General features: G+C 40.0%; 1 pseudogene; it reads left to right on the top strand.

Annotated features, from left to right (window-relative positions):
- The first annotated feature begins 585 nt into the window (after positions 1-585).
- Positions 586-17,902, top strand: LOC140720165 (uncharacterized; annotated as a pseudogene).
- Positions 17,903-18,106: the final 204 nt, after the last annotated feature.

The raw sequence follows: 18,106 nt of genomic DNA, 5'->3' as shown, positions 1-18,106 counted from the left end.
ACGATTGCACATTGCACATTTAGACGGAGGCATAACGTAAACAGTTTTACTCCACATGTATGTGAAGGATGTAAAAAAATAAAGTCAATTCAATACATCTTTCTGCGACAGATCATAGTTCAATAGTCTCTGCAATATTGTTTCATACATTGTTATTGCACATTGGTACAGTATTACTGTGTATGTTATTATTCTCTATTTTTAGTAAAGTCTTCACACTGCTAAGTGCGATTTTAAATATTGCTGCTGTAACGAAAGAATTTCCCACTCGGGATCAATAAAGTATATTTATTATTATTATTATTATTATTATTATTATTATTATTATTATTATTATTCTCCAGCCCTATATCTCTTTCAGCGACTTCACCGCTCTTGACTTTACGCCTCCCCCTTTCCCGTTTTCACCCATCACCTCATGTCGCCCCACAATCTGACTCCCTCCCTTCCTTTCCAGTCCTGAAGAAGGGTCTCGGTCTGAAACGCCGACTGTTCACTCCTCTCCATAGTCGCCGCCTGCCCCCCTGAGATCCTCCAGCATCTTGTCTGTGTTGCTTTGGGTTTCCGTATCTGCAGATTCTCGCCATGATAAATCATTGCGCATGCGTGGTCGGGGCACCAATCCCGAGTAACGCGCATGCGCCGAGTAGCCCGGAGGCCGAAATCGACCGGACAAAGGTAAGAGCGGGTTCCGGGCGGGTTCTAATTCACCGGCGTCTGAAACGCGACCGAAGGACAATTACTGTGATTTCCAGCAACACTGGTGCTGCACCCCACGGCGGTCCTGGTCCTCCCCCTCTCTCTCAGCCCCATGATCCGTACCCGGCCCTAGATCCTGCGTACCGGCGCATGCGCATTCTCGGGCCTTTCGATGCGGCCAGGGAGGTCTCTCTCTCCCTCTCCCCCTCCCCCTCCCTCTCCCTCTCCCCCTCCCCCTCCCTCCCCCTCTTCCCCTCCCCCCTCTCTCCCCCTCCCTCTCTTGTTTTACAGCGGTTGGCACCCAGCTTAATGGTGCATTACCGTCACCTTCTGCTCCGGAGTATGCGATGGACTCACATTCTAAATCCCTTCATCCAATCGGACACATACACATAACCTAACCTACAATTTATCCTCCCCATCCTAGTACCCTATTTCTGTTTATCCATCATATCCTATAAAAAACCCCTGTACCCCTTAAGAAAGCTAAAAATACCTTGACCTGTGTTCTCTCACCCATGCCCAGCAACCCTTTCAATGTGAATTCCTGCACCCCCAGTTCCCTTAGATTAATTCTCATCATCTCTCTCTGTATCCCATACTTCCTGCAACTCAGAACTACATGCTCTACTGACTCCTCTTCCTGACATTCCTCACACAGTCCTGTCTGGTGTTTCCCTATCAATTTCAGTGTTTGGTTTAGTGCACAGTTCCCCTTAGCCTTAACCTAGTCCACACAATTTCATCTATTCTGTATCTACTTCCTACCCTAGTACCTGCAACACTTTTTTGTATTTGATATAAATGCCTCCCTTTCCCCTCCCTGTCCCATCTTTCTTGCCACATTTGGTTATTTTTTCCTCCAGATTACACACTTAACATCTGCTTTACTAATACTAATGTGCATTTCTATATTTTCTTTCTTTACTGCCCTCTTTGCCAACTCATCCACCCTTTCATTGCCCTTCACCCCTAGGTGAGCTGGAACCCATAGAAATTTAACCTGACCTCCCTGATTTGCAACTCTTGTGACTGACTGAAGGACTTCATGAAGTACATCTTGCCAGCTGTTTGAGGGAGAAGACCTTAAACTTGCTAGTACTGAAGATGAATCTGAGCATATCAACGCTTTGACTAGTTTAGTTTTCTCCACCCAACGCAACACAACCAACACTGCCATCATCTCCACTGTACACACCGCTAACTTATCAGATGCTCTTCTGCTGATTGCAATTGCTTTTGCTGGTATTGCCACCCCAAACCTTGTCACTCCTGTCTCAGGTTCCTTAGCACCATCTGTATAGACCTGAGTATAATCACTATACATTTCCATCACATAACAGTTAAATGCACTTACCAAATTAGTTTTATACTTCCTTTCCTTTTTACCTCTAACAAATGCCAGTCTATGTCAGGCCATACCAGCTTCCATGGAGCTACAACCAGATAAACTACTGAAGGACTTATCCTTAGATCAAACACTCCACATGATCTAACAATATCATTCCCTACCCGACTAAAGTTTTCCCTCTGAAACCTCCCATTTTCCCAGGACTCCTGCAACACTCCTTTAGCAGGGTGGGAGTCATTGTGTCCCTGCAAATTAACCCAGTAGTTTGCCATCAATTGCATCCTTCTTAATTCCAAAGGCATTGTTCCCATTTCTACCTGCAGGGCTGATACTGGTGATGTTTTAAAAGCCCCACTGCACACTCTCAAAACCTGAGCCTGAATCACATCCAGTTTCCTTATAAGAGACCTAGCTGCTGATCCATATGCTACACTTCTATAATCCAACACAGATCTTACTAAAGCCACATACATTCTCTTTAATGCTGAACAACTTGCTCCCATTCCCTACCAGTCAAACATCTCATCACGTTTATTACTTTTTTACATTTCTCCTCAACTTTCCTGATATGGTCTGCCCATGTTAATCGTGAATCAAATATAACTCCCAGAAATTTAAATGATCCAACCCTTTCTAAATCAATCCCATACATCCTTAACTTCTTCCCTACTTCAATTATTTTCCTAGTGAAAAATACAGTTTGAGTTTTTTCCACTGAAAATCTACATCCCCAATCATAACCCCACTCTACCACTTCATCAATTGCTCCTTGTAGTTTCCTGATTATATGCTCCGTGTTCCTGCCTCTTTTCCACAAGGCCCCATCATCCGCAAACAGTGACCTACCTATATCCACTGGTACCTTTGTGAAGACATCATTGATCATAATGATGAAAAGTAAGGGGCTAATCACACTACCCTGAGGTGTGCCATTTCCCACTATGTACTGTTCTGATAATTCTGATCCAATCCGAACTTGAATTTTCCTACCAAACAAAAAATATTTAATCCAATTAAAAACTCTCCCCCCAACCCCCATCTTGTGCAGTTTAATTAATAATCCTTCCTTCCACATCATATCATAGGCTTTTTCAATTTTCATAGGCTACTGCTTCTTTATTTGCCTGGGCCTTTCTTATTTCAGTCTCTAACCTTATCACTGAGTCCATGGAATTCCTTCCCTTCCGAAAACCTCTCTGATAACTTGCCAGCATTCCTCTCTTCTCAAGATCATATGATAACCTTTCAGTTATCATCCTTTCCATTACCTTACATATATTTGATGTTAGTGCTATTGGCCTGTAGCTAGTGGGTTTTGACGGATCCTTGCCAGGTTTCCTTATTGGAATTACTACTGCTTCTTTCTATGCACTTGGTAATCTTCCCTCCTCCCACACTCTGTTGTAAAAATGCAGTAACTTCAAGAGCGCTCCTTCTCCTAGATTTTTTAGCATCAAGTAGCATATTAGATCTTTCCCTGGTCTCGATCTCTTTATTGCTCTCACCATTTCTGCCAAAGTAAATGGATCATCAATTATATCATATGTTTCTTCCCTCCTGTTTAACACACCTGGGTATTGACTCATTGTTCTTTCCCTTCTCCTTCTCCCTTCTTCAGACAAATTTTCTGAACTATGTATCTTTACAAATGACTTGGCCATGATCTCAGCCTTATCCCTGCTGGAGACTGCTGTTTCCTCCTCAGACATCATTACTGGATACTCCCAATCCCTTCTATCTCCCCCCATCCTCTTAATCATTCCCCATACCTCTCCCACAGGCATTGTTCTTCCTATTTTGTTGCAAAAACTCCTCCAACTTGCCTTTTTAGCTTGACTTATAGTTCTTTTCACTACTGCCTGTGCCTTCTTATATTCAATCAAATGCTGCATATTATGGGTTCTTTTAACTAGCCTGATTGCTCTATTTCTGGTTTTTACAGCCTGACAACATTCCTCTGACCACCATGGCACTATTTTTCTATTCATCCTATTTTTACTCCTGGGTATAGATCCTTCTGCTGCCATAATAATTGCTGAAGTCACCTGACTGTTTAATTCATCTATATCTCCAGAAATGTCAATCTTTGTCAATGCTTCTTCACTTAACTTCTGGAACTTACCCCAATCTGCTTTTCCAAACACCCACTTTGGGACTCCCCCACCTGGTCTTATTTCAACTCTTTTACCCACTGAACATAAAACTGGGTAGTGATCACTGCCTACTGTTGAAGCAGTCCAAACTCCCCAGTTACTGATGCCAGCCAAGACATTAGACACTAACATAATCTCTAATACCGACTCAATTCCTGTTGTTATGTTTATCCTTGTTCCTCTACCATCACTCATACATACCAAATCCCTTTCTTCCATCAAATCTTCAATTACCGTTCTATTTGAATCTGTAATCAGATCCCCCCATATTGTACTGTGAGCATTGAAATCTGAACACTACACTACTTTATGTCTATTTTGTCCTTGTATCCTTAGTAGGCTGTCCAAATCCAACCTTTTACATGGATTGTAGTAGTTAATTATAACCACTCCCTCCCCTCTCTCCCACATTTCCACCACTATGATTGTCTCCTTTTTCCAGTACTCTGTACAGTATAGCTTGTTTGATTAACATAGCACAACCTCCTCCTCCCCCTAGATTTCTATCTTTCCTTATCATTGTATACCCATATACCACAAAGTCTAAAGCTGGTTTCAACCAAGTTTCCTGAATACCCACTACATCCGGTTTTACAACCATTTCCTTAATAAATTCCTTAAATTCCTGGCCATTGGCCAGTAAACTCCTTGCATTCCATTGTAAAAGAATCACCATAATGAGTACTAACCAACCTATCACACTTCTTGGCTTGACTGATTAGTGAGGTTCTCCCTCACTTCTTCTCATGTCAGTCCTGCTAACCCTAAATGGTTTACTGCTGCTTTGACCACCAGCTGAATTTTGTCACTTTTTGACTTTACCTCTGCCGTACTAATAATGACTCCTGCAATGAATGTTATTACAGCTTTTTTTTCCACATAAATCCTGTCATTTACTCTTCGCTGCATCTCTTGCATCCCTATTGCTCTCTGATCATTAGGAGCATTACTCTGTTCTCTTGACATTCTTACAGCTTCTGCATAAGTGATCTTTCTTTTCACTCTTATTTCTTGAATTTTATTCTCCCGTCTCATAACCTCACTCCCACTATACGCCACATTATGAGCTCCTCCACAATTACAGCATTTTGGTTGCACTCCTGTTCCGCACTTTCCATATTCATGATCATCCCCACATCTAGCACATCTCCTCTGCCTTTTACAGTTTTTAGCTATGTGTCCAAACCTTTGACAATTATAGCACCTCAATGGCTTTGGCACATACACCCTTACTGGGTAACTCATGAAACCCAGGAAAACTTTTCTTGGCAATCTTTCTTCTTCAAATTCAATCAATACTGTTTCACTTTCCTTTTTCATTCCCTCCTTTGTTGTTTTCAGTCTTAGAACATGAATTACTTTCCCCCCTTTGATATTCCTCTTCAACTCCTCCATGTTTATACTCATTGGTACCCCGTGATCACTCTTTTACAACCGCCATTTCATGCTCCCACCCTCCCTGTATATTCCATCTTGCATTTTCCTATCTTTTTTAGCTTGAGTGCTTTCTTAAGTTGTTCCTCATTCGCACATCTTACCAATAGATTGCCATCATTAAGAACTTTTGCAAATACTATTTCCCCTATCTTATTTGCCAGAGTTGTTGTTAGCACAAACGGGTTAATTTTCTTCATGTGTCCTTGCGCCTTCTCATTAAACCTAATTATGACAACACCTCCTCTCTGAACTTGTTCATGGTCCTCACTTTCAGACCTCTCTCCACTGTCATTTCTTATTCTTTTATTCCCTTTGTCTCGGTTTTCATTCATCCATCCCCTATCTCCTTATTCCCTTTATTTCTCCCTTCACAATAATCCATTTCTCCCCAGCTGCCTACCTCTGATCCCAAATCCCTATCCCGCTCCTTCTCCACTCTCTTTCCCTCAGCCCCTCCTCTCACCTTGTCTGCCATTACCAGACCCAGGCAACCCCCTCCCAGCAATTCCCGCTCCTTCCCCACTCTCTTCCCCTCAACAAGTTCCAAACCACATTCACACATGCACCACCACCTTTCAAACTCTCAGCCCAGCCCACAACCAACCCAACAACACCGGGAGGTTTCTCTTCGTGAGGGTTTCTGGGTAAAGAGGCAGCCATGGGCGGTATTGCCGGTGTTGTTCCGTACAGTCGAAGGAAGTGCGAGCGGATGTATGTCCGAAACATTGCTGAGCACCACTATGTAAATCCGAGGATTATGAATCAGAACGAAAATATAGTTCCCAGTTAAGCTCGGTTGAAGAGTTTACCTTCCAGTCAGTGAAAATGTCAATTAGTGCTGTATGGAAATAAAACCTTCCGGCAGATTTAGTTCTCTCTGGGTTAATAACGGTATGAAACACCTTTACCTCGATGACGTGACTTCTGGCTTTCAGATCACAAAGGTACCGCACTCCAATGAGAATAACCACTGCCCTCCACTATATATTCATTGGCATTGCCATCGATGGGTTCATCACTGTCAATCAGCAGGTGGGGGGGGGCGATCCAAGTAATTAGTAAATCTCCAGGATCGTACATGCAGTAACCAGTGATCTTTGTAGTATTGTGGAACATGCCCAGAACTTGAAATAATCCCAAAGGAGAGAAACAAATTGAGCCAAGTCACAGGTTGATTGAAGTCAGAAACAGCCCATTCTCATAAAGACAGGGATATAGTCAGATAATTTGATGGTCAGTCAGAATGTCTGATCCGTGCCTTGTTAGAAGATGAGTGCATATGGAAACATAGAAATCTACAATATAATACAGGCCCTTCAGCCCACAGTGTTGTGCCGTCCATGTAACCTATTCTAGAAACTGCCTCATATTTCCCAACTGCATTGCACTCTGTGTATTCTAAGCTCCATGAAATTATCTGAGTCTCTCAAAAGACTGTATGGTATCTGCCTGTACTGTCATTGCTGGCTGTGTATTCCATACACCTGCTACTCTCTGTGTGGGAAACCTACCTCTGACATCCCCATCGACCCTACTTCCAGGCACCTTAAAACAATGCCCCTTGTGTTTCCCAATTAGATAGATAGATAGATAGATACTTTATTCATTCCCATGGGGAAATTCAACATTTTTTCCAATGTCCCATACACTTGTTGTAGCAAAACTAATTACATACAATACTTAACTCAGTAAAAATATGATATGCATCTAAATCACTCTCTCCAAAAGCATTAATAATAGCTTTTAAAAAGTTCTTAAGTAGTTTACTTAAATACATTAAATACAATCAATCCCGGCACTTTAACATATCTTACTCCTGGCGGTTGAATTGTAAAGCCTAATGGCATTGGGGAGTATTGACCTCTTCATCCTGTCTGAGGAGCATTGCATCGATAGCAACCTGTCGCTGAAACTGCTTCTCTGTCTCTGGATGGTGCTATGTAGAGGATGTTCAGGGTTTTCCATAATTGACCTACTCAGCGCCCTTCGCTCAGCTACTGATGTTATACTCTCCAGTACTTTGCCCACGACAGAGCCCGCCTTCCTTACCAGCTTATTAAGACGTGAGGCGTCCCTCTTCTTAATGCTGCCTTCCCAACACGCCACCACAAAGAAGAGGGCGCTCTCCACAACTGACCTATAGAACATCTTCAGCATCTCACTGCAGACATTGAATGACGCCAACCTTCTAAGGAAGTACAGTCGACTCTGTGCCTTCCTGCACAAGGCACAATTCAGCCCCAGGAAAAAGCCTCTGACTGTCCACATGATCAATGCCTCTCATCATCTTATACACATCTATCAGGTCACCTCTCATCCTCTGTCACTCTAAAGTTCACTCAACCTATTCTCTTTCTTTCTTTTTAAATCTTCTTATTAATTTAAAGAAAACCATAAGTGAAATATGAATACAAAACGTTTGAGAGTACATAATTAATAGTTTAAATAGACAATCAGATATGTAATAATCAATATATAAGGCCTCCCAAACTCATAGTATTAATGTAAAAGAATCGAAAAAGAGAAAAAAAAAACCCCAAAAAACTAAAAGAAAACTTAAAAAAAAACTAACCAACATGGGCAATTGCATAATGTTAAGTACATACAGTAGTGCCGATAACTCCGAACCTCCATCCAAATAATTAAGGATAATAACAGTAAGGTTTAGGATCAGACCATTTAACTCATATGAAAATGTTGAATAAATGGTCTCCAAGTTTCATCAAATTTAACTTAAGAATCAAAAACCACGCTTCTAATTTTTTCTAAACTCAAACAAGAAGTAGTTTGAGAAAACCACTGAAATACAGTTGGAGGGTTAATTTCTTTCCAATTCAGTAAAACAGATCTTCTAGCCATTAATGTAACAAATGCAATCATTCGTTGAGATGAAGCGGATAGACAATTATTATCTATCATTGGTAAACCAAAAATTGCAGTAAAAGGATGCGGTTGGAAATTGATATTTAAAACTCTTGAAATAATATTAAAAATATCTTTCCAATAATTATGTAAACAAGGACAAGACCAAAACATATGAGTCAATGAAGCAACATCAGAATGACATCTGTCACAGGTTGAATTAACATAAGAATAAAATCGAGCAAGTTTATCTTTAGACATGTGAGCTCTATGTACAACCTTAAATTGTATTAGGGCATGTTTAGCACAAATAGAGGACGAATTTACCAATGATAAAATTTTTTCCCATTGCTCAGTAGATATAAGACAATGCAATTCCTCTTGCCATTCCTTCTTAATTTTTTTGATACATCTGGCTGTACACTCATAATCATATTATAAATGATAGCTACTAAACCCTTTTGACAAGGATTGAGGGCTAAAATTCTTTCTGTAATGTTCAATGGACATTCTTTCGAAAAAGACTTTAATTCATTATACAGAAAATTTCTGACTTGCAAATGTCTAAAAAAATGGGTTTTAGGTAAATTATATTTATTAGATAGCTGTTCAAAGGACATAATGTTATCATCCAAAAACAGATCACGAAAACATGTTATACCTTTTGTTTTCCATAAAAGAAAAGCTTGATCTATAGATGAAGGTCGAAAGAAGTAGTTAGATGTTATAGGACATGACAGCATAAACTTATTCAAGCCAAGAAATTTACGAAATTGAAACCAAATTCGTAATGTATACTTGACTATGGGATTAGTTATCTGTTTATTCATTTTGAATAACGAAGAAGGAAGTGAAGATCCTAAGATTGAGATCAGTGAAAAATCTTGCACAGATTTACATTCCAAATTTACCCATTGTGGGCAAGCAGCTGTACTCGATTCTGGTATCCAGAATATTAAATACCGTATATTAACTGCCCAATAGTAAAATCTTAAGTTTGGTAGAGCCAAGCCGCCCTCCTTCTTAGGCTTCTGTAAATATTTTTTGCCTAGTCTAGGATTTTTGTTCTGTCACAAATATTTTAGAGTCAACCATATCAAAAAAAGATTTAGGAATAAAAATTGGTAATGCTTGAAATAAATATAAAAATTTAGTTAGTATCATCATCTTAATGGCATTAACTCTGCCTACCAAAGACAAACATAGAGGAGACCACCTATTAGCAAGTTGCTTAATTTGATCGATTAAAGGTAGAAAATTAATTTTAAATAAATCTTTATGTTTTTTAGTAATTTTAATACCTAAATAAGTAAAATAATCTGTAACAATTCTATATGGTACATGATTATAAATTGGAACATGCATACTTAATGGAAATAGTTCACTCTTATTAAAATTCAATTTATAACCAGAAAAGTTACTAAATTGAGCGAGCAAAGAAGAAATAGCAGGAATAGATCTTTCAGGGTCATATATATATAATAACAAGTCATCCGCATATAATGATACCTTATACGTCATCTCCCCACGGGTAATGCCGAAAATATTGGGTGATTCACGAATAGGTATAGCCAAGGGTTCTAAAGCAATGTCAAATAATAAAGGACTTAAAGGACAACCTTGCCTTGTACCACGAAATAGCTGAAAAAAAGGGGATCTTTGATTATTGGTAAAAACCAAAGCTAAGGGTTTATGGTATATTAATTTAATCCATGATATAAATTTTGAACTAAAATTAAAATGTTGCATTGTATTAAACAAATTTGGCCATTCGACTCTATCAAATGCTTTTTCGGCATCTAAAGAAATGACACATTCTGGTATTTTAGATGAAGAGGTATAAATAATATTAATTAATTTTCTAATATTAAAAGATGAATAGCGATTTTTAATAAATCCAGTCTGATCTTCAGAAATAATTCAAGGTAATATATTTTCTAATCTAATAGCCCAAATTTTACTAAAAATCTTAAAATCCGTATTCAACAAGGATATAGGCCGATAGGATGCGCATTCAGTAGGGTCTTTATCTTTTTTAAGAATTAAAGAAATAGAAGCTTCATCAAAAGTTTGTGGTAGTTTGCCTATACTTAATGCATCTTTAAAAATTTTACAAAGCCAAGGAGAAAGTATGGAAGAAAAAGATTTTAAAAATTCTGTAGAAAAACCATCTGGACCAGAAGCTTTACCCGAATTCATTGAAAAAATAGCCTTTTCTATTTCAGACTCCGTAATAGGTGTATCCAAAAATACACTATCCTCAACAGTTACTTTTGGAATATTCAATTTCCTTAAAAATTCATTTATTATAGAAGAGTCCTTAGTACATTCTGATTGATATAAGGGATTATAAAAATCTTGAAAGGCTTTATTTTTCTCTTTGTGATCGCTCGTCAAAGTACCATCTTGTTTATGAATCCTAGTAATCTGTCGTTTATCCGAAGCAATTTTCAATTGGTTAGCTAGTAATTTACCAGACTTATCTCCATATATATAGAATTGGGCTTTTGATTTAATTAACTGACTTTCAATCGAGGAGCATAATAGTAAGCTATGCTCCATTTGAAGTTCCACTCTTTCTTTATAAAGTTCTTTGCTAGGGGTCATTGAATAAATCTTGTCAATTGCTTTGATTTTATCAACTAGTGTTAATATTTTAGAATTAGTTCGTTTCCTAACTCCAGCAGAATATGAAATAATCTGTCCATGAATATATGCCTTAAAAGTATCCCACAAAGTTCCACTAGAGATCTCTGCTGCAGAATTTGTTGAGAAAAACAAATCAATTTGCTGTTTAATAAAGTTGACAAAGTCAGAATCCTGCAATAAAACAGGATTAAACCTCCAACCTTTAGTATTAATATATGAATCCGTCATCTTAATAGATAACTTCAAAGGTGCATGATCAGATATGGTAATAGAGTCATATTTACAATCCATAACATCTGTAAGTAAATGGTGATCAATGAAAAAGTAATCAATTCTTGAGTAATTATGGTAAACATGGGAAAAGTATGAAAACTCTTTGTCATTAGGGTGTAAAAGACACCAAATTTCACAAATAGCTGAGTCAATCATAAAAGAGTTAATGAGAGAAGCCGATTTATTCGGAAGAGTTTGGGTGGGCTTGGATCTATCCATCAAAGGGTTTAAACAACAGTTAAAATCCCCACCCATTGTCAATCTATATTGATTTAAATTAGGAAAGGATGTAAATAAACATTTAAAAAATTCAAGACAATCAGTATTTGGAGCATAAACATTAACTAAAACAACTTTTTGATTAAAAAGTAGACCAGTAATAAGCAAAAATCTACCTTGCGGATCTGAAATTGTTTCATGATGTATAAAAGAAGTTTTGACTGTTTTTTTCCATTTGATCGGATGACTTAAACCATTAGTATTCCAAGAAACAAAGTTAATAGTCCTATCCATATTGACAATATTTATTACAGTTAACACATAAGTTTGAAAAAGAAGTGAGCTCATGAACCCGGAAGAAGGAAGTAAGTTCAAAGAGAAACCGGAAGTCACGACACTGCGACCATTTTTGTAGTTTCATATAAGCCCATGAAATAAAACTAAGCAGAAAGCAAGCAAAAAGAAAAGAAAAAAGAAAAATCCCCCTCCCTCCACCCTCAAAACCCCAGGAAAAAAGCCAAAAAGAGGCAAGCAAGCAATCTAATACTAAAATTACCCCCGTGTCTCAAGACGGCAACTCAGACACAACAAAGTTTAAAAAAAACTACAAACAACCCACATTATAAGAGAGGGTTGGTGTAACAAAAGTTAAAACATAAAATTAGTATTATAAATGTATATAACCAAAAGGGTTAAAAAAGAATTAAAACGATAAAACCCATAAATAACTAATACTGGATTGGTATTTTAAATGAAAGTTTAAAACTTTCAGACACATCAAAACAGATATGACATTCCAAGCACTAAAGTCTGTCGGGAAGAAGAAACAACATTTTATTTTTTAAAAAATCTTAATATTTAAATGTTAAGAGTATAAAAATGCGTATATCAGCTTAAAAAGAAAAGTAAAAAGGAAAAAAAAAACCCTAATAAGTTATTTTCAACGCTAATAGATTAATAATATGGAAAAATAATAAAGTCAAAATAAACCCAGCAAAAAGAGCTTTAACCGTATATAAGAAATACATGTAAGCCATACCCAAAAAAAAACCAAACATCATTCTGTAACAGATCCAAATCTATAGGCTAAATTACATTAGTCAGCCCGATAGAATGTCATTGTTCCAGGAAACTTTGAGCATCCGCTGGAGATTTAAACAGCCGAAAAGTTCCGTCCTCAAGAGTGACTCTCAAGTGTGCTGGAAATAACAGCACTTGCTTGCAGCCTTTCTGGTGAAATTTCGACATAACCGATCTAAAAGCCATTCTTGCCCTTAAGACTTCAGGGCTATAATCTTTCAGAATGCGAAATTTAAACTCTTGATAGCTGATCATACCCTTTTTCCGAGCCGCCCAAATCAAACGTTCTTTGGTATGAGGGTAATGGATCCGGAGAATTACACGTCGTGGTTTCAAACTTGAATCAGACCGAAAACGGGAGACACGGTGTGCCCGATCGATTACCGGGAGAGAGTCCAGTACCTTTGGACCCAAGACATCCATTAGAAATTTAGAGAAGAAAACGGTAAGATCACCGCTCTCAAATTTTTCCGGAATCCCAATTAACCGAAGATTTTGCCTTCGAGAGCGATTTTCCAAATCAGTAATTTTAACTTTATAACGATCCATCTGTTGAGAAGTCGAAGTTTGCTCTTGTATTTTTTCAATTATACGATCTTTCTTGCGAGCGGCTTCTTCAAGAGCCAAAATACTTACTTGTTGTTTTTGTGATTCCAGTGTAAGTGTCTGGAGCTTTTGTTCAACCAGCTTCAAATGCTCATCAAACCGAAAAAGCTTTACGGTTATTTTTCTCTCCAGTTCTTCAAATTTGTCTTCTATAAGCTTCACAATTGTTTCTAAAGTTATCGGTTCTTTCGTCTGTTTCGATTCTTTTGCTCTAGACATTTCAGCAAGTTGAGAATAATTCAAATAGTTAAAAAGAAAAATTCTGTATGTTTAGACCCCTTTAGAATAAGTATAAGAAGATCCTTGAAGGGGTGTTTGTAGGTTAAAAAGACGTAAAAGGTTTGGAGCAAAGCCTAGAAGTGGTTTACTCCATGAGCGCCATCTTGAGACGTCAACCTATTCTCATAAGGCATGTTCTCCAATCCATGCAACATCCTTATAAATCTCCTCTGCACTCTTTCTATAGTATCCACATCCTTCCTGTAATGAGGTAATAGAATACTCTAAGTGGGGTATAAATCAGGTTTTATATAGCTGCAACATTACCTCACCACTCATGAACTCAGTTCCATGGTTGATGAAGGCCTTCTTAACAACAATGTCAATCAACGCTGCAGCTTTAAGTGTAGAATTGACATGGACTGCAGGATCTCACTGATCCTCCACACTGCCAAGAGTCCTAACATAATATTGCATTCTGTCTTCAAATCTGATGTACCGAAATAAACCACGGCACACTTGTCTGGGCTGAACTCCATCTGCCAGTTCTGCATCCTATCGATGTCCTGCTGCAACCTCTGGAGAACTGTCCAGACTATTCACAACACCCTCAGCTTTTGTGTCATCAGCAAACTTACTGACTCACCCTTCTACTTCCTCATCAAGATCATTTATAAAGATCACAAAGAGAAGGAGTCTCAGAACACATCCCTGTGGAACACCACTGGTCACCGTCCTCCATGCAGAATACGGAACCATCTACAGCCACCTTTTGGCTTCTGTGGGCAAGCCAGTTCTGGATCCACAAAGCAAGGTCTACTTGGATCCTTGCGTCATTACTTTCTGAATGAGCCTCGCATGAGGAATCTTATCAAAAGTCTTACTGAAAGCCATGTACACTACATCCAATGCTCTACCTTCATCAGTGTGTTTTGTTACATCCTCAAAGAAATCAATCGGGTTCGTAAGGCACGATCTGCCCTAGACAGAGCCACGCTGACTATCCCACATCAGATGATGCTTCTCCAAATGCTCAGAAATGCTGCCTCTCAGGAGCTTCTCCAACAGCTTGCCCTCCTCTGAAGTAAGAACCACTGGTCTGTAATTTCCTGGCTTATCTGGCTTACCTGAAAAGAGAACAATGTCTCCTCATCCTCTGGTACTTTTCCCCTCCCTACTGATGGTGCAAAGATCATCACCAGACGTCCAGCATTTTCCTCCCTCACTTCCCACGGTAGCCTGGGGTATATCTCAAGATGAGTACCCCCAACTTGAGTTGAAATTGGTAAAATTGTGATGCCAGAGCTCTCATTCAGAGGAGAACATATAGAAACGTGTAAAATTATGAAAAGAATAGATAAAATAGAGGTAGGAAAGTTGTTTCCACTGGTGGATGAGGCTAGAACTAGAGGACGTCGCCTCAAGATTTGGGGGAAATTGGGATGGAAATGAGGAGGAACTGTTTTTCCCAGAGGGTGGTGAATCTGTGGATTTCTCTGCTCAATGAAGGAGTGGAGACTACCTCAGTGAATATATTTAAGACCAGGTTGAATAGATTTTGGCATAGTAGGGGAATTAAGGGTTATGGGGAAAAGGCAGGTAGGTGGAGATGTCCATTGCCAGATCAGCCATGATCTTATTAAATGGTGGAGCAGACTCGACGAGCCAGATGGCCGACTCCTGCTCCTATTTCTTATGTTCTTACCACAGACTATAATCTCTCCTGAAATACTGTCCTTCACCCATTGATGTCTTTTGCAAATATTTTTACAGGTTTGAAATGACAGAACACTTGTGCACGGGAATCTCAAACACAACAACACATCAGTTTTGCTGACTCTGGATATTTAAGGAGTGACCAAATATTTTCTTTGCGACACCAACACATCTGTTGTTGATCCACGGAGATGAAGAATTATCTCATACCAGCTGGTAATGTGTTCTGTCACTGAAATGAAGTTTTCTGTTGTAACTCAATGAAATCCACTGGAACCGGGGTGCTGAGAACACATCAGCATTTGTTCACTGGAGATCAGTTCTTCAGCTGCTTTGATTGTACAAGGGATTCAAACATCTGACTTTCTGAATTGACAGAGAATTGATCGCAGTGAGATATCATTCTCCTTCTCTCAGCGTGGGAAGGGATTCACTCACAGCCTACCCACAGACACGCCAGTGAGTTCACAGTGGGGAGAGGCCATTCACCTGCTCTGTGTGAGGGAGGGGAACTACTCAGTCATCCAGTCTGAAGATACATCAGCAAGTTCACACCTTAGTGAGATGCTCCACCTGTTCTGACTGTGGGAAGCAATTCGTTCCATTGTCGATGCTGAAGGTATATCCTAAAGTTCACCAGTGAGAGGACATTGACCTGCTCGGATGGTGGGAAGACATTCACACGCTCAACCAGACCACAGTGACACCAATCAGTTCACACCGGGGAGAAGCCATTCACCTGCTCTGAATAGGGGAACGGTTCACTCAATCATCTCAACTGAATGAACAGCAGCGAGTTCACACCGAGAAGAGGCCATTCACCTGCTCAGACTGTGGGAAGAGATTCACTCACTCGTCCAACCTACACAGACACCAGCGAGTTCACACTGGGGAGAAGCCATTTATCTGCTCTGAATGTGGGAAGGTATTTGCTCAGTCATCTGAACTGAAGTCCCATCAGCGAGTCCACACTGGGGAGAAGCCGTTCGCTTGCTCAGAATGTGGGAAAAGATTCGTTCGGTCATCTGTACTGAAGTTACATCAGCGAGTTCACACTCGGGAGATGCCGTTCACCTGCTCAGACTGTGGGAAGGGATTCACTCACTCGTCCAACCTACAGAGACATCAGCGAGTCCACACTGGGGAGAAGCCATTCACCTGCTCTGAATGTGGGAAAGGATTCGCTCAGTCTTCTGAACTGAAGTCACATCAGCGAGTTCACACTGGAGAGAAGCCATTCACCTGCTCTGAATGTGGGAAACGATTCGCCCAGTCATCTCAACTGAAGTTACATCAGAGAGTCCACACTGGAGAGAAGCCATTCATATGCTCTGAATGTGGGAAGGGATTTGCTCAGTGATCTGAACTGAAGGTACATCAGCGAGTTCACACTGGTGAGAGGCCGTTCAGCTGCTCAGAATGTGGGAAAGGATTCATTCGTTCATCTCAACTCCTGAGACACCAGCAAATTCACACTGGGGAGAAACCATTCATCTGCTCAGAATGTGGGAAGGGATTCACCGATTCAGTTCATCTGAAAGAACATCAGTTTGTTCACACTGTGGAGAGGCCGTTCACCTGCTCAGACTGTGGGAAAGGATTCACTCGGCGTTTTAGTCTATTAACGCACCAGTTAGATCACAGTGAGGAGAAACCATTCACATGCTCTGAATGTGGGAAAGGATTCACCCAGTCATCTCAACTGAAGGAGCATCGGCGAATCCACACTGGGGAGAAGCCGTTCGTCTGCTCTGAATGTGGGAAGGGATTCACTCAGTCATCTCAACTGAAGTTACATCAGCGAGTTCACACTGGCGAGAGGCCATTCATCTGCTCAGAATGTGGGAAAGGATTCAGTCGTTCTTCTCAGCTCTTGAGACACCAGCGAATTCACACTGGGGAGAAGCCATTCATCTGCTCAGAATGTGGGAAGGGATTCACCGATTCAGCTCAGCTGAAAGAACATCAGCTTGTTCACACTGGGGAGAGGCCGTTCACCTGCTCTGAATGTGGGAAAGGATTCAGTCGTTCATCTCAGCTCTCGAGACATCAGCAAATTCACACTGGGGAGAAACCATTCTGAGGAAATGCGGATATATAAAAAATCATTTTGAACCCAAGTAACCTCTAGCTAAAAGAATAATTGGGACTGAACAGGAATTTTTGAACTAAAGTAAACTCTGTCTTCAGCAGTTAAGAAAGTAAACGGCTTATACTGGTTTCCTTTTAATTGTCAGAGGGACATTGAGAATTTAATAATATATATTGTACCCATGTTTGAGTAAGGACTCATCGATAAGGACAGCAATGAACATCTGTCTGGAATGAAGTCAGGACCTTGCAAAGGGAATAGCTGATAAGGACTGGACTGTATATCCATCTATATTCAAACCTTGAGTTAGTGCACTCTGTTACCTAAGACATTAAGTTTTGCACCAACAGACTTGGTGGGTGTACCAGTTCTAATAGCAGCTTGCAACAGTGATGTATGGGACTTACTGTGTATGAATATACTGCTGTAACCTGACTGAGAGAGTCCACTTGTCAGATGGTTGGCAGCACTGACATGCCTTCCCTTTGATAACTGGCTCTCAAACTCTTGCAAGAGAATCCAATAAACTGTGGTGCCGAGAGGAAACTGGTCTCCCGAGTTTAACATTGGGCGTCACGAACAGGATCCCAATACAGAGAGTGCGAAGCAGACAGACTGAGTAAGCGGCCGGACCACTCCAGGGACTGCGGAGACCGACCGGGCGCCCAACGGGTATTTCATCTTTTGTCGCTCTCCGGTAGTTCCTTTGGAGGTACGGTTCCTCGCCGAGGGCTGCTTGCATACCTTGAC

The sequence above is a fragment of the Hemitrygon akajei genome, unplaced genomic scaffold (genome assembly GCF_048418815.1).
Source record: "Hemitrygon akajei unplaced genomic scaffold, sHemAka1.3 Scf000037, whole genome shotgun sequence".
Lineage (NCBI taxonomy): Eukaryota > Metazoa > Chordata > Chondrichthyes > Myliobatiformes > Dasyatidae > Hemitrygon > Hemitrygon akajei.
Note: the sequence above shows the minus strand (reverse complement) of the source record. Positions and strands in the feature narration are given on the sequence as shown.